Source organism: Toxorhynchites rutilus, chromosome 1 (assembly GCF_029784135.1).
Source record: "Toxorhynchites rutilus septentrionalis strain SRP chromosome 1, ASM2978413v1, whole genome shotgun sequence".
Taxonomy (NCBI): Eukaryota; Metazoa; Arthropoda; class Insecta; order Diptera; family Culicidae; genus Toxorhynchites; species Toxorhynchites rutilus.
Window position 1 is genome coordinate 106,956,966 of NC_073744.1, and position 15,761 is coordinate 106,972,726.

The 15,761-nt window shown below is 36.7% G+C and overlaps 1 protein-coding gene across 4 annotated transcripts in view; it reads left to right on the forward strand.

The window, feature by feature from the left end:
* Window positions 1–8,471: 8,471 nt before the first annotated feature.
* Window positions 8,472–15,761, forward strand: part of LOC129762333 (uncharacterized) — a 56,658-nt gene continuing 49,368 nt past the window's right edge. For 2 of the 4 annotated variants that reach the window (XM_055760517.1, XM_055760520.1), the window contains exon 1: window positions 8,472–8,676. The gene's annotated coding sequence lies outside the window, so the exon portion shown is untranslated. Of the gene's footprint in view, window positions 8,838–15,761 lie in introns of all 4 variants that reach the window. The other 2 variants (XM_055760518.1, XM_055760519.1) reach the window with 2 other exon arrangements.

Here is a 15,761-nt window from a genome sequence, read left to right on the forward strand (position 1 = left end):
TGTAACACTGTGACCAAATACATTTGGTTTTGTGGTTTTTCAATCAATCGCAATTAACAGGATAGTTTCAGAAGATTATTCTTCCCCATCAGTAGGATATTTCCGTATCCAATATTGTATGCGCCCGCAATCGATTATTGCTCAGTCGCCGAAAGTTCCGAGCTCAGAGAGTTCATTCCCCTTTAGTTTTCCTTCCAAATTGCCATCGTAAACCACACCTTCTCTCGATTCAATCACACACAAAAAGCATACTTAAGCGATATTCTGGTGGTGAGACACATTCATTTTTCGTGAGGACATCGACAAGACAACATCGTTGCCTAACGTGCTGGAGGAGGTGGACGGCGAAGGATCGACACATACACGCGCAGAACTCTTTCCGTTAGGATGCCATTCAGCATCGAGAAAGTTCCGGAAAGATCTAATCATTGCTGGAAAATAATCTGCCAGTTCCTTTGGAAATTTTCAAAATATATTCATGTGAAAGAGTTTAATTGAATGTTTTCTATCCATGTAACACTGTGACCAAATATGTTTCAATCAAGTGCTTTTAACAGGTGGTTATCGAGTTGGCATTAACCACTGGTGGGCTTCCAGTATCGAGGAAAATGTGGAAATAACTAATCGTTACTGAAAATAATCTGCCAGTTCCTTTGGGAATTTTCAAAATATATTCATGTGAAAGAGTTTAATTGAATGTTTTCTATCCATGTAACACTGTGACCAAATATGTTTCAATCAAGTGCTATTAACAGGTGGTTATCGAGTTGGCATTAACCACTGGTGGGCTTCCAGTATCGAGGAAAATGTGGAAATATCTAATCGTTACTGAAAATAATCTGCCAGTTCCTTTGGGAATTTTCAAAATATATTCATGTGAAAGAGTTTAATTGAATGTTTTCTATCCATGTAACACTGTGACCAAATACATTTGGTTTTGTGGTTTTTCAATCAATCGCAATTAACAAGGATAGCTTCAGAAGATTATTCTTCCCCATCAGTAGGATATTTCCGTATCCAATATTGTATGCGCCCGCAATCGATTATTGCTCATTCGCCGAAAGTTCCCAGCTCAGAGAGTTCATTCCCCTCTAGTTTGCCTTCCAAATTGCCATCGTAAACCACACCTTCTCTCGATTCAATCACACACAAAAAGCATACTTAAGCGATATTCTGGTGGTGAGACACATTCATTTTTCGTGAGGACATCGACAAGACAACATCATTGCCTAACGTGCTGGAGGAGTTGGACGGCGAAGGATCGACACATACACGCGCAGAACTCTTTCAGTTAGGATGCCATTCAGCATCGAGAAAGTTCCGGAAGGATCTAATCATTGCTGGAAAATAATCTGCCAGTTCCTTTGGGAATTTTCAAAATATATTCATGTGAAAGAGTTTAATTGAATGTTTTCTATCCATGTAACACTGTGACCAAATATATTTCAATCAAGTGCTATTAACAGGTGGTTATCGAGTTGGCATTAATCACTGGTGGGCTTCCAGTATCGAGGAAAATGTGGAAATATCTAATCGTTACTGAAAATAATCTGCCAGTTCCTTTGGGAATTTTCAAAATATATTCATGTGAAAGAGTTTAATTGAATGTTTTCTATCCATGTAACACTGTGACCAAATATGTTTCAATCAAGTGCTATTAACAGGTGGTTATCGAGTTGGCATTAACCATTGGTGGGCTTCCAGTATCGAGGAAAATGTGGAAATAACTAATCGTTACTGAAAATAATCTGCCAGTTCCTCTGGGAATTTTCAAAATATATTCATGTGAAAGAGTTTAATTGAATGTTTTCTATCCATGTAACACTGTGACCAAATATGTTTCAATCAAGTGCTATTAACAGGTGGTTATCGAGTTGGCATTAACCACTGGTGGGCTTCCAGTATCGAGGAAAATGTGGAAATATCTAATCGTTACTGAAAATAATCTGCCAGTTCCTTTGGGAATTTTCAAAATATATTCATGTTAAAGAGTTTATTTGAATGTTTTCTTTCCATGTAACACTGTGACCAAATACATTTGGTTTTGTGGTTTTTCAATCAATCGCAATTAACAGGATAGCTTCAGAAGATTATTCTTCCCCATCAGTAGGATATTTCCGTATCCAATATTGTATGCGCCCGCAATCGATTATTGCTCAGTCGCCGAAAGTTCCGAGCTCAGAGAGTTCATTCCCCTCTAGTTTGCCTTCCAAATTGCCATCGTAAACCACACCTTCTCTCGATTCAATCACACACAAAAAGCATACTTAAGCGATATTCTGGTGGTGAGACACATTCATTTTTCGAGAGGACATCGACAAGACAACATCGTTGCCTAACGTGCTGGAGGAGGTGGACGGCGAAGGATCGACACATACACGCGCAGGATGCCATTCAGCATCTAGAAAGTTCCGGAAAGATCTAATCATTGCTGGAAAATAATCTGCCAGTTCCTCTGGGAATTTAAAAATACATTCATGTGAAAGAGTTTATTTGAATGTTTTCTATCCATGTAACACTGTGACCAAAAATTTTCATCAAGTACTATTAACAGATGGTTATCGAGTTAGTATTAACCACTGGTTGGCTTCCAGTATCGAGGAAAATGTGGAAATATCTAATCGTTGCTGGAAAATAATCTGCCAGTTCCCCTTGGAATTAAAAATGACATTCAAGCGAAAGAGTTTATTTTAATGTTTTCTATCCATAAAATATCCATATAATACATTTGGGTTTGTGATTTGTCAATCAAGTACAGTTAGCAGGTTAGCTTCTGAAGATTATTCTTCAGAACAAGGTTTCGTATCCTATATTGGATGCATAAAACCTTGTGCCTCCAACGTAACGCTCTCTTTTTCGAAGTCCCCCAAATATTCATTTATTCATTCATTCAGAATGGATTTAGATTCAACTTCAAACAAATGATCTCTAAATCAACGATAGTCCTACGTCACCCTTGCGGTTATACCATAGATATAACCCACTTCCTGTTTTTGAATTTACTCGCACTCGCATCCCTCAAAACGCCAAAAACAGAATTTAGCGTTCGAATCAGGGATGCCAAATGTAAAGAAATGTCTCTATTTTTAAGATATTTGAAAATATGCAAAGATATTTAAAGACTTGAAAATTATTGGAAGAACAAATAAAACGCTCATATTTTCTGAACGAAATCGTTGTTATTTAGTTTTGTTTTTGAGATAGTTTTCTAGAGAATTTCTAACATAGAATCATTTTCAGGCACAATTTTCATTCAAAATTCACTCACAACTTGAAAAAAAGTATTTTTTTAAGAAACAGAATACATATTCGATTTAAAAAAGTACCCAGCAAACAATAAGTCGTATGAATAGCTATAATTGGAGGCGATATACATACAACCAAGACACATTTGTATGGTATATGATGCATATAACTAGCATATACACGCAAAAGTGGAGGCGATATACGTATGTGCCATATTTTGTACGCATATAAAGCCGTATATAACGATATGCGATGCTTTTTGGACTGATATGCGATTTGATCCGACAATGTTACCACTCAATCCATCGATGACATGGAAAATCGTGTTTTTGCAATTTATGCGAGTTTAGATATACATGATCGATATTTTGATTGATATTTTATGCGATTGTGATTTGATACGAATTTATATGTAACTTATCATGTGCAAAGTTATACGATTTAATGTTTGCTGGGTACATTTCCATTCATTATTTTAATTTTTGACGCGTATTTATTCCACCCGAAAATCTACTATCATTTTCATTTCACAAATTGGTACACAAAGCTGCTGGCAGGACGAAATAAATAAAATTAAAAAAAAATCTTTTAGACTGTTATTTATAGCTTCCGGAATTATCTTAGCTATGGATGCTTTCGAGATTCTAAAAAATACCGACAACAATCTGAACATTCCAGAAGAAAGGCACATCAATGTCATTTCTAATTTCACTGGTGCAGGTACAGCATCCCTCATGAGTGTATCTTGGCGTTGTATTTGTGGAGCAATTAAATCCAACAGTTTTTCCACTTGTTCAGGTGTTATTCTCAACACTGATCTGTAATCTCGGGGATCCTCATCTTAGAGTTCCTTCAATATTGTATTTGTTGCTCCTTTTCTTTGCATCCAATTCCTGGCCCGAATCCTTGTTTCTTTCTGCTTTTTTCGGATAGTACCTTCAGTTCAAAGAAGTTCAACACAAAGTATGTATTTTTAAACACGATCAGCGTGTGTTACGCTATAAAATTGTGTAATGATACATTCAACTGAAAACCTAAGATGGAAACTGCCAATAAAGAAGTCGATTTCGGATCAATCATTTGACAAATTTGGACCTGATTGCTGTTCCTGACTATTTGATGGACATTTGAAAAATCGCCTGGCATCCCTGGTAAACCCGTGCCGTAGTATCTAGTTTCTCGCCAGCAGCTCACACTGTGTGAACGGACAAGGCGAGTCAACCAATTGTCAAGCGAGTCCCCCGGGTCAGTAGCTGATCATTGACAAGTCAGCTACTAGCAACGTATAAATGGGCCTTAAGGTCAGCATTGCCCTATGGGCCAAATGCCAAACCGATGAAACAACTTAGAATAGCAACTTAGAATAGAATCTTACTGGATATTCGGGCCAAATTCAGCGAATTCTGGCCATAAACGAAATGGCCAATTATGACATGCATTTATGCTTAAACACTCTTAGATGATATTCTCCAGTGATCGTTTCGCCACATGAAACAAACACCTTATTGATATCTTTAAACATAAAATTCCAAAATAGAATGAATATCACGTAATTATAGATAAATTTTTCTGTCCATAATTTCCAATGTATGAAAATCTTCGTTATTCTTATGTTTTCTCAAATAATAACAAGTTACAAGTTCCGGGACGATAAGGGATCCCTATTGAATGTATGAAAACATCTTGTAGTTTTTTTTTAAATCTAATTTCATAAATTTATCCGAAGATATGCTTGAGGAATGATACAAACACACATTTGTCTGCAAATAACAAATGTTTTTGGTGAGAACCTCTGCCGATCCCTGCGCATGTTCAACGATTAGGTACAGGTGTGTAGATCTCACGTTTAGAAGTTGTTTTGTTTTCAGCTATCAGCAGCGCTTCATCTTTCAAGAGAATACCTTCGATTTGGCTCCAAAAATAAATATTTGCCAACATTCTTCCACTTCAACTGGTTTTCATCACCCGAAGCTTTTAATTACTACCGCTGTTTCCGATCGAAACTACGGTTTCAATTGAAGCATTCGCAAAAGATGAAACCTCAAGTGTGATTGCGGTTGTGAAAAACCGAAAGAAAATTCACATTTTATTCATCTTGTTCTAAGGAAGAATCTATAGATATCAATTTATTCATTTCCAATGCAACAAGCAAAAATTTTCGATTTATAATTATGCTATAATTCAATTTATTTATCCATTCATTAACTGAACTGTTACAATCTGAAAAATATCTGTGTATATAGCTTTCTGCAACGGTACAGGCAAAATCGCTCGAAACGATTAAAAATGGTATATTCGATAAAAATTACACATACCAAAATTTCGTCTTGTGTCGTATTTTCTTGAAATTTGAAGAAAATATAGGACTTATCATTAGTTTGGATTTCCTTAATTTATTCAATTAAATTTTTTCTCCCATTCGGAATGCCCAGACTTTTTCTTCATCACATGCATAAGTTCAAATTCAACAAATTTTAAATTTTTATAATAGCATTCATCCAAAATTTTTCACCGGACCACTTCTACGGTAATTCTCATACTTTCCTTCGCCCGTAAGATGCTGCTGGAATCGATTATAAGCTTCCTGATTATCATTGTAAGTGGCATGGTTTCTTTCACTGGTGATTCGCTGTTTCGGCGATATGTTTGTAAGTACTATATTAACTATTTTTGTCTTCATCAACTTTATTAACGAGAACCGTGATATAAATTTCAAATTTCAATTTTCAAGATTATGATTATGTCAAATGACTGGTTTAGAACAAGACCTATGAATTAGAAAGTTGTTGTAATGTACACGAAATTGATCTTAATTTTGCGTAGTAGTAATTAATGTCCATCTGGTTCTATTGCCATATAGCACTGGCATTTTGTTTTTTATAGTTTCACGCCTGAACAAAACAATAAAGTGATTAGAGCTAGATTATAAACGAATATATCTTACACGGTATACTTTATTTCAACCGAGATCTTACATATATCTGGAAAATAAGAAAAAAACTGAGATGGCTCCATAATTATGAAACATAGTGTATCCGGATATGTAAAACCTATCGATCGAATCGAGACAAAATGCATACCAGAACGTTTGTTAAAACAGTTGTCTACGGTAAACTTATGCTACTAACCGTCTTCAGGTCATATGCGAAACACTAAAAGCTATCTTAAATAGACTCAACAGTTGAAAAACTGATCTTGCTAGATTATTTTTACTTGTATGTATTTTTGCTGTATTAGACAGGTAAATTTTCTAATGAAACGAAACAGTGATTCAGGGCATGTTCGAGATGTTTCATTCAACTGCTGCCATAAGTTCATCGGTTAGATCGTAAATATTGAGTGTAAGTAAGAGGGAGTAAGTATTGAGTGTACAAATGCTACTTGACGATACTTTACATTTATTTGGTATGAAATATTTTGAATACACTTTTGATGATTACTCACACATTTGGCTAGCTGTACGTGCAATAAAATTCCGAGAAAAGCTTTCAACTAATTGTTTACTCCTAAAAAATGAAAAAAATCTCTATTCTAGGCATCGCAAAATTGAGTGTACACCTTAAGTTTCTCCGAACAAATTAGTCTTGTAAGTAAGTTTCTTTGCAAATTAGTGTACATTGTCTCATCAGTGATTGGTGTCAACACCTAACCATTGCTTGAGCAGTGTTAGTTTTTGTTTTTTATTGATATTTGATTTTTTTTTTATCAAAATAGCAAGTTAGAGGAAAGAAATAAATATTGTTACACGTACGTGATAACAAGTATGAATTGTCGTGGAAAAACATTGCAGGAAATAGCAACTGCTGTCGGAAGAACCCACTCTACAGTAGAGAAAATCATAAACAAGTGGAAATACGAAGGAACCATGGAAAATCTCCCGGTAGAGAACGCAAACAGATTCTATCTTCTGATGATGAACGGGTAATTGTTCGAACATTGCGAAAGAATCCTAAAACAAACATTCCTGAATTGACTAGCCGACATCATTGGGAGACCTGTCTGCGCAGAAACTGTCCGGAGAGCAGCATACAGGAACAATCTGAAAGGTCGTGTTATCCGTGAAAAGTATTACATCTCAAAGGTGAATATGAAAAAAACGACTACAGTTTGCTAAGGCATATGTAAACAGACCTAAGGAGTTCTGGAACAAGGTCTTTTATACGGATGAGCCGAAAACCAATATCTTTGAATTGAATGGAAGACAGATGGCGTGGAGGGAACCAAGATTTGTGCTTCAGATTCAGCATTTGGTTATCACAGTAAAACACGGCGGCGGTAGCCAGATGATGCATGGTATATTGGCGGCTTCTGGAACTGGAACCATGGCGTTTATCGATTCGGCGATGGACAATATGGCTTAATTGATCTTCGTGAAACGTAACCTGCAGTCTCCCGCTCTGAAATTCGGTCTCCTTCGTGATTACTACTTTCAACAGAATAATGACCCGAAGCAAACTGACTTCGTGGTGCTGGAATGCCTCTTCTATTATGTCCTAATCAACTCTAAACACCTCCGAAATCACCGAACTTGAACACTATTGAGTGTATATGGCGGGAAATCAGGAACCATCCATTCATCAAAATCCAGGGAACGAAGCGGAATTCGAAACGACGATTACGGAGATCTGGGAGGTTCTTCCGTCTACAGTGACCTGAAATCTCGCCTTGGAGCTTGCAGGAAGTGCTGGACGTCAAAGGGAGACCATACCAAATACTAGGGGATCGATTTTTGCTATCTATTAACATTTCTGAACTGATTTCAATATTCGTTTTAAGAAAAACTTGAACTGTACACTCAATTTTGCAACGCCTTAATTGGAGATTTTTTGTTTGTATTTTAAACATGAAGTAGAAATGTAACCATTTCAATTTTTACATGATTACATGAGAGTAAAATGGATCGATTTTACGATGAATATAAGTCGTATTTTATTATTTATTTTTTAACCCCGAAAAACTCAACAATAACAGACCAGCATGAGTTGTATACTTAATTTTGCGATTGACTGTACATACAATCCTCACATCCTTTTTTCTAAATTGTCATCTGTGATGCTATTTGGGATGCTGTTACCCACTCTCTACGCACAATCGGCTTTCATATGTTTTGGAATACCAACAATCTATGCTACTCATGGGGCAATGATGGTACTCACGCGCGTGAGTACTTTCTGCTGATATCCTTAATAAGAAAAGAGTGAACTTGTCGGATTGTGTGGCTGGAGACTGTCAGTACACTGATAATGCTGCTCCCCGCCTGACTGTTATTACCAAAACCCGTTGCTCTTATAAACTATATTTTAATACGTTTACATATCGTTCATCAATGTGTTTTGTACAGTAAACATAAGTAACGGCAGCTATCAACTGGAATATTTACGAAAAACCAGTGCAATTTGCATTGCGAAGAAACGCATGTTAACAATTGAGGTACTCATTTAAAGTTCCAGTATCATATATGTGTATAAAAGTGAGAAGAATCATAAAAATGTAAGAATTGCTTACAAGGATAAGAGCAGATAAAAAGTGTTCCGAAGCAGTGCCATATATACAGGAAAATAATACAAAATATACGATGAATATTATTTTGGGTGAATACAAATTTGCGTGCTAAAAAATATTTTTACTGAGACATGTGATATATAATTTGTGATATGTTGACGTTAAATTCCTGCTTTTTCCTCAATAATGCTTTGGAAAATATGTATTATCGTTACATTTGAGGAGCAAGAATAGTGGATAATGAAAAAATCGTTTAAATTTTATCGTTTCTTTTATCAAAACACCACCCATTTTATTCTGCAATGACGAAGCTGCGAATCTGGAATATGTTGTTTGAATATAGCAATATCCGGCAATGAATGCATCTCAATCACAGTATCGATTTAAGATGAAATCTAAAATATAGCAGTGATAAATGCGCAGCTTCAAAAATACACACCAAACAACCCCGAAACTATCAAGGATCACCAAATGAAATCGTTCATTCTTGCATTTATATTATCAAAACAACGGAATGAAGGAATCGGTGTTTCAATTTAGTTTCAGCAGAAGGCGTTGAATGGATTATGAATTGAACATTTTCCCTACATTCCATATAAAAGTATCCATCAAAATTGACATTATTATGAAAAAACTACTGTCTACCGACTGATTTTTATCGATCTCTCATTTGCTAAAATGAGCTCACTTTAGAATTCCCGTGAGCATCTTGAGAATCAAATTCGCTTTGAATCGTTTCGAAAACTGAATTTGTGAAGCCTAATTCGTGGAATTCTGTTACATTATTTGTATCAAAAATCATTCTTACCTCTCCAAGATTGTTTGGATATTTCGACGATAGGTTGGTTGAAGCAAGAGAACAGCAATTGTCGGAGAAAATTTATTCATCGATAGTGAATGTGTTATACCCGAGGAAATTTTCGGGAAAATAGCAATTGTTATTTCTTTCACATGCTGACTGACGAATATTTAGACAAAAGAAAATGACAAGTGATGAGACTCGATTTTATTCATTTGATGATTTTCCCTTGTAGGATAAGGTATATCATCTTTTATGGTTTCAACGACATTGTTTGCGTTCAATATTATCACAACTATATATCTAGCAGAAATTGAATTATGAGTTCGATCTCATTCAACGAGTATAAGGCTATGAAAAGCAACATATTATTCATTTGATGCAAGGTATCAAAACATTCAAAGAGTGGGGATATGCTTTCGGGCACTCCAAGTTTTTTTTAGAACCCTTGCACTCTCATTTAAGAAACATTCTTACTCTCTTATATCTTACCACGTTCAATTGGCTCAACCATCCAGTTCGTTAGGTGGGTATAGGAACGCCAGACTGAACTGTTGTCCAGCATTCTTAGACACGGACTCGTTTGACATCAATGACTTCTTTTATGAGTTATGCGCTTTGAAAAGCTTCGCGTCGATGTCGTTCTTCCTACATCGTTGTTCTTGATCTGATAAATGTCCCGTTAACTAAATCGTAGGAATTGAAACGTCTTCACTATTCATAGCTATCATACATTCGGCAACAATTGTCCTTTGTTTATTCATTTTGGCTTAACGTCTTTACAACATTTTTCCAATTAACTCGGTTCCCTACCTATCTCTCTCTTTCTTCAATTCCGCGGACACCCAGTGCTCGCCAGATCCTTGCTCGCTCTTCGTTCTCTCGTACCTGCCGTATTCCTGATGAACACCATTGTTGAAGGATAGCTGTCCTGTCCAGCGCATCCCTCCAGCTTTGATTACTTTATGGATACTGAGTTCACCGGTGAGTTGCGTGAGCTCGTAGTTCATCCTTCGGCTCCATACACCGTCCTCCTGCAAACCACCGAAGATGGTTCTTAACACACATCATTCAAAGACTCCGTGTGGTCGCACGTCTTCTTCCAGCATTGTCCACGTCTCATGAACAACCGAACGATTGCTAAGTCTGTTTGACCTCGAGTGTTTGTGAAGACCATAGTAGATACGACTCCCATTGAATTGTCATCTCTGGATCCTGTATTTGGTGTAGTCGTCAGATGTGACTACCATTGAGCAAATGTAGTAAAATTGGTCCTCTACCTAGAATTCAACGACGATCACTACAATACTACCTAATCGGGCCCTACGAATCCGGAACTAGCAAGTATTAGGCTTTAGTCACATAAATTCCCAGTCCAACTCTCTCAGCTTCGTGCTTAAGTCAGATATAATATTCAGCTACCGTCTCAAGTGTTCTACCGACAATGTTCACGTCATCAGCGAAGCAAATGAATTGACTGAATCTGTTGAAAATAGCGCAGGGGTTGTCAAACTATTTTGGGCGAGAGACCCGTTTTCCAGAATGAAGTCATTTAGGAGATCATCAAACCTTTTAGTCGAATTCTTGGGTAATGAGTCCAAGTGTGTGACATATGATAATATAACATCGTATGGAAACTTTTGTGATATTGATTTTGACTTTGATTTTGACAAAGGTGGAAACTGTGAAAATTCTTTTCTGCTTAAATATTGTTCTTAAAGTTTTGTAAGAAAAGCCGATATTCTTGAAAAGCCTTCAATCAAGACGAAGTCGTCGCCCTGCAGCTGAAACACAAATTCGAAAAAGCTGAAAATCTTGCTAAACAAGAACCTCTTGGCGGTCAGCGAACTTCAGCGTGTAGATATAACCGAGTAAAGATTTCGTCGTTTTACTCATATAGCTGAGCAAATAATCGAGTGTTCAAGGAATTGCTTCGAACTTATTGATAGCACTTATAACATATAGGGTAGAAGTACCTATCATCGCAATAGTACCTATTATGATAAGGCGAGTGAGTTTTTTATTAGTTTAGAAAACATCTTATTTTAAAAGGCTCTAATATAATTTTTAAACATCAGAAATCTCTTCTTTGTTGGGGGAATTTTTTTATTCTATTAAAACTTTTTCCTGTTGTAAAATGACCTACAGGAGCGTTCTTGGAATCAAATGAATGCTAATTGATAAGGTTAATTGGATTTACTATTAACTTGGTTAATAAAACACTGTGTTAATCCACAAAAATTGTTGTATTGTTATCCACTACACCTACACACGAAAAGATAGAAGTATTCAAGTATTACATCTTAAAACTTGAAGCTTTAAATGAAGCTTTACAATTATGTATATCCTATCTTCATGCGTTGGCTTTTCACAAAGTTACAGAGTTTCTAAAATCACTTAAAAACTTCGACTTCGCGCTCCGTTCCCATAATTTTTGTCGAGTGTAGAATCAACGACATAGTATTGCATACTAGAAGAAGATTTCGAGGCATAGTGATGTGAAAGTTATTATTGAAGTATTATTTGAATCCTATTCAACACTTGTGACACCGACTATTACCATGATAGGCACATTTATTACGAAACTCAAGGAACACTATTACCATAATGGGTACATCGAAGTGGCATTTTCAAACATGTTTTTTATACAATTTAGCCATTAATCATCGAAATATCAGTGAGAATCTTCAAAAACAGAGTTCAAACTGCTAGAAAAAGTATTCTTTTGTATACTTTTAAACCAAGAGTACTTATTCGCCAATTTCTGCAAGTTGGCGACATATGTCCTCCATAATTGGTACACTTACCCTAGTAAAGACTGATGCGATCTAGGACTCAGATTTGTTGCTACTAAATGCTGTCTGTGAATGAATGACCAGTACCTCACGCGGTTGTAATTTTAAAAAAGCTGTAAAACCACGATGACGACCATCCATAGATGGTGCACTATCAGTCACCATGGAATAGCTTTGTCGGTACGAAAAAACCCGTTCCATGGCCTGAAAGATCGTTTCTCGATATATGTAGCAAAAAACATTTCTTGCCACATATTTTCATCTTAAATATTTCGAACATGCCCTAACAACAGACCTTCATTGCTTGGTAATGAGACTCGTCCAGCTGGATAGAAAATCATCCCATCTCAAGTTTCCTGAAATAATTTCAATTTTTTTTGTTACGCCACATGCAAAGGTAACCAAGCATTTTGACGTAGGACTACGTCTTTCATTTCTATACCGGGGTGTAAAATCAAAGTTTCGAAAACGAAAGCGTTACGCCGGAGACCGAGATTTTGAGCGTTAATAGCTCCTAAACAATTGAACGAAATGGTATGATAAACAATTCATTCGAAAGATAAAATGTCTACGCGTTATATACTTGTTACTTTTTGATCCAAAAACTTGTTTCAATAGTCTTAAAATTGCTTTCAAAACAGGCTATTGAAATCACCAATCGGTATATAAGCGAGCGGCGCTCGGAAATCCAATCAGTTCTAATTGAACAGCGATTGGAGCATGTTGTCGCTGTTGCGGTAAAGCTCTTTATTTATCATGAAAGCGCGGATGAACGGTGTCACCAAGAGCCTGTTTGTGCATCCTATGCCAGAAGGGAACCTATCAGGAGGAGAGTGATGCCACAAACGGTTCCCTGGGAAGACATCGCTACACACACATACACGCGCGGCTATTAACAGGTGGTTATCGAGTTGGCATTAACCACTGGTGGGCTTCCAGTATCGAGGAAAATGTGGAAATATCTAATCGTTACTGAGAATAATCTGCCAGTTCCTCTGGGAATTTTCCAAATATATTCATGTGAAAGAGTTTAATTGAATGTTTTCTATCCATGTTACACTGTGACCAAATATGTTTCAATCAAGTGCTATTAACAGGTGGTTTTCGAGTTGGCATTAACCAATGGTGGGCTTCCAGTATCGAGGAAAATGTGGAAATATCTAATCGTTACTGAAAATAATCTGCCAGTTCCTTTGGGAATTTTCAAAATATATTCATGTGAAAGAGTTTAATTGAATGTTTTCTATCCATGTAACACTGTGACCAAATACATTTGGTTTTGTGGTTTTTCAATCAATCGCAATTAACAGGATAGCTTCAGAAGATTATTCTTCCCCATCAGTAGGATATTTCCGTATCCAATATTGTATGCGCCCGCAATCGATTATTGCTCAGTCGCCGAAAGTTCCGAGCTCAGAGAGTTCATTCCCCTCTAGTTTTCCTTCCAAATTGCCATCGTAAACCACACCTTCTCTCGGTTCAATCACACACAAAAAGCATACTTAAGCGATATTCTGGTGGTGAGACACATTCATTTTTCGTGAGGACATCGACAAGACAACATCGTTGCCTAACGTGCTGGAGGAGGTGGACGGCGAAGGATCGACACATACACGCGCAGAACTCTTTCCGTTAGGATGCCATTCAGCATCGAGAAAGTTCCGGAAAGATCTAATCATTGCTGGAAAATAATCTGCCAGTTCCTTTGGGAATTTTCAAAATATATTCATGTGAAAGAGTTTAATTGAATGTTTTCTATCCATGTAACACTGTGACCAAATATGTTTCAATCAAGTGCTATTAACAGGTGGTTATCGAGTTGGCATTAACCACTGGTGGGCTTCCAGTATCGAGGAAAATGTGGAAATATCTAATCGTTACTTAAAATAATCTGCCAGTTCCTTTGGGAATTTTCAAAATATATTCATGTGAAAGAGTTTAATTGAATGTTTTCTATCCATGTTACACTGTGACCAAATATGTTTCAATCAAGTGCTATTAACAGGTGGTTATCGAGTTGGCATTAACCACTGGTGGGCTTCCAGTATTGAGGAAAATGTGGAAATATCTAATCGTTACTGAAAATAATCTGCCAGTTCCTTTGGGAATTGTCAAAATATATTCATGTGAAAGAGTTTAATTGAATGTTTTCTATCCACTGTTTTCTATAACACTGTGACCAAATACATTTGGTTTTGTGGTTTTTCAATCAATCGCAATTAACAGGATAGCTTCAGAAGATTATTCTTCCCCATCAGTAGGATATTTCCTTATCCAATATTGTATGCGCCCGCAATCGATTATTGCTCAGTCGCCGAAAGTTCCGAGCTCAGAGAGTTCTTTCCCCTCTAGTTTGCCTTCCAAATTGCCATCGTAAACCACACCTTCTCTCGATTCAATCACACACAAAAAGCATACTTAAGCGATATTCTGGTGGTGAGACACATTCATTTTTCGTGAGGACATCGACAAGACAACATCGTTGCCTAACGTGCTGGAGGAGGTGGACGGCGAAGGATCGACACATACACGCGCAGAACTCTTTCCGTTAGGATGCCATTCAGCATCGAGAAAGTTCCGGAAAGATCTAATCATTGCTGGAAAATAATCTGCCAGTTCCTTTGGGAATTTTCAAAATATATTCATGTGAAAGAGTTTAATTGAATGTTTTCTATCCATGTTACACTGTGACCAAATATGTTTCAACCAAGTGCTATTAACAGGTGGTTATCGAGTTGGCATTAACCACTGGTGGGCTTCCAGTATCGAGGAAAATGTGGAAATATCTAATCGTTACTGAAAATAATCTGCCAGTTCCTTTGGGAATTTTCAAAATATATTCATGTGAATGAATTTAATTGAATGTTTTCTATCCATGTAACACTGTGACCAAATATGTTTTAATCAAGTGCTATTAACAGGTGGTTATCGAGTTGGCATTAACCACTGGTGGGCTTCCAGTATCGAGGAAAATGTGGAAATAACTAATCGTTACTGAAAATAATCTGCCAGTTCCTCTGGGAATTTTCAAAATATATTCATGTGAAAGAGTTTAATTGAATGTTTTCTATCCATGTAACACTGTGACCAAATATGTTTCAATCAAGTGCTATTAACAGGTGGTTATCGAATTAGCATTAACCACTGGTGGGCTTCCAGTATCGAGGAAAATGTGGAAATATCTAATCGTTACTGAAAATAATCTGCCAGTTCCTTTGGGAATTTTCAAAATATATTCATGTGAATGAATTTAATTGAATGTTTTCTATCCATGTAACACTGTGACCAAATATGTTTTAATCAAGTGCTATTAACAGGTGGTTATCGAGTTGGCATTAACCACTGGTGGGCTTCCAGTATCGAGGAAAATGTGGAAATAACTAATCGTTACTGAAAATAATCTGCCAGTTCCTCTGGGA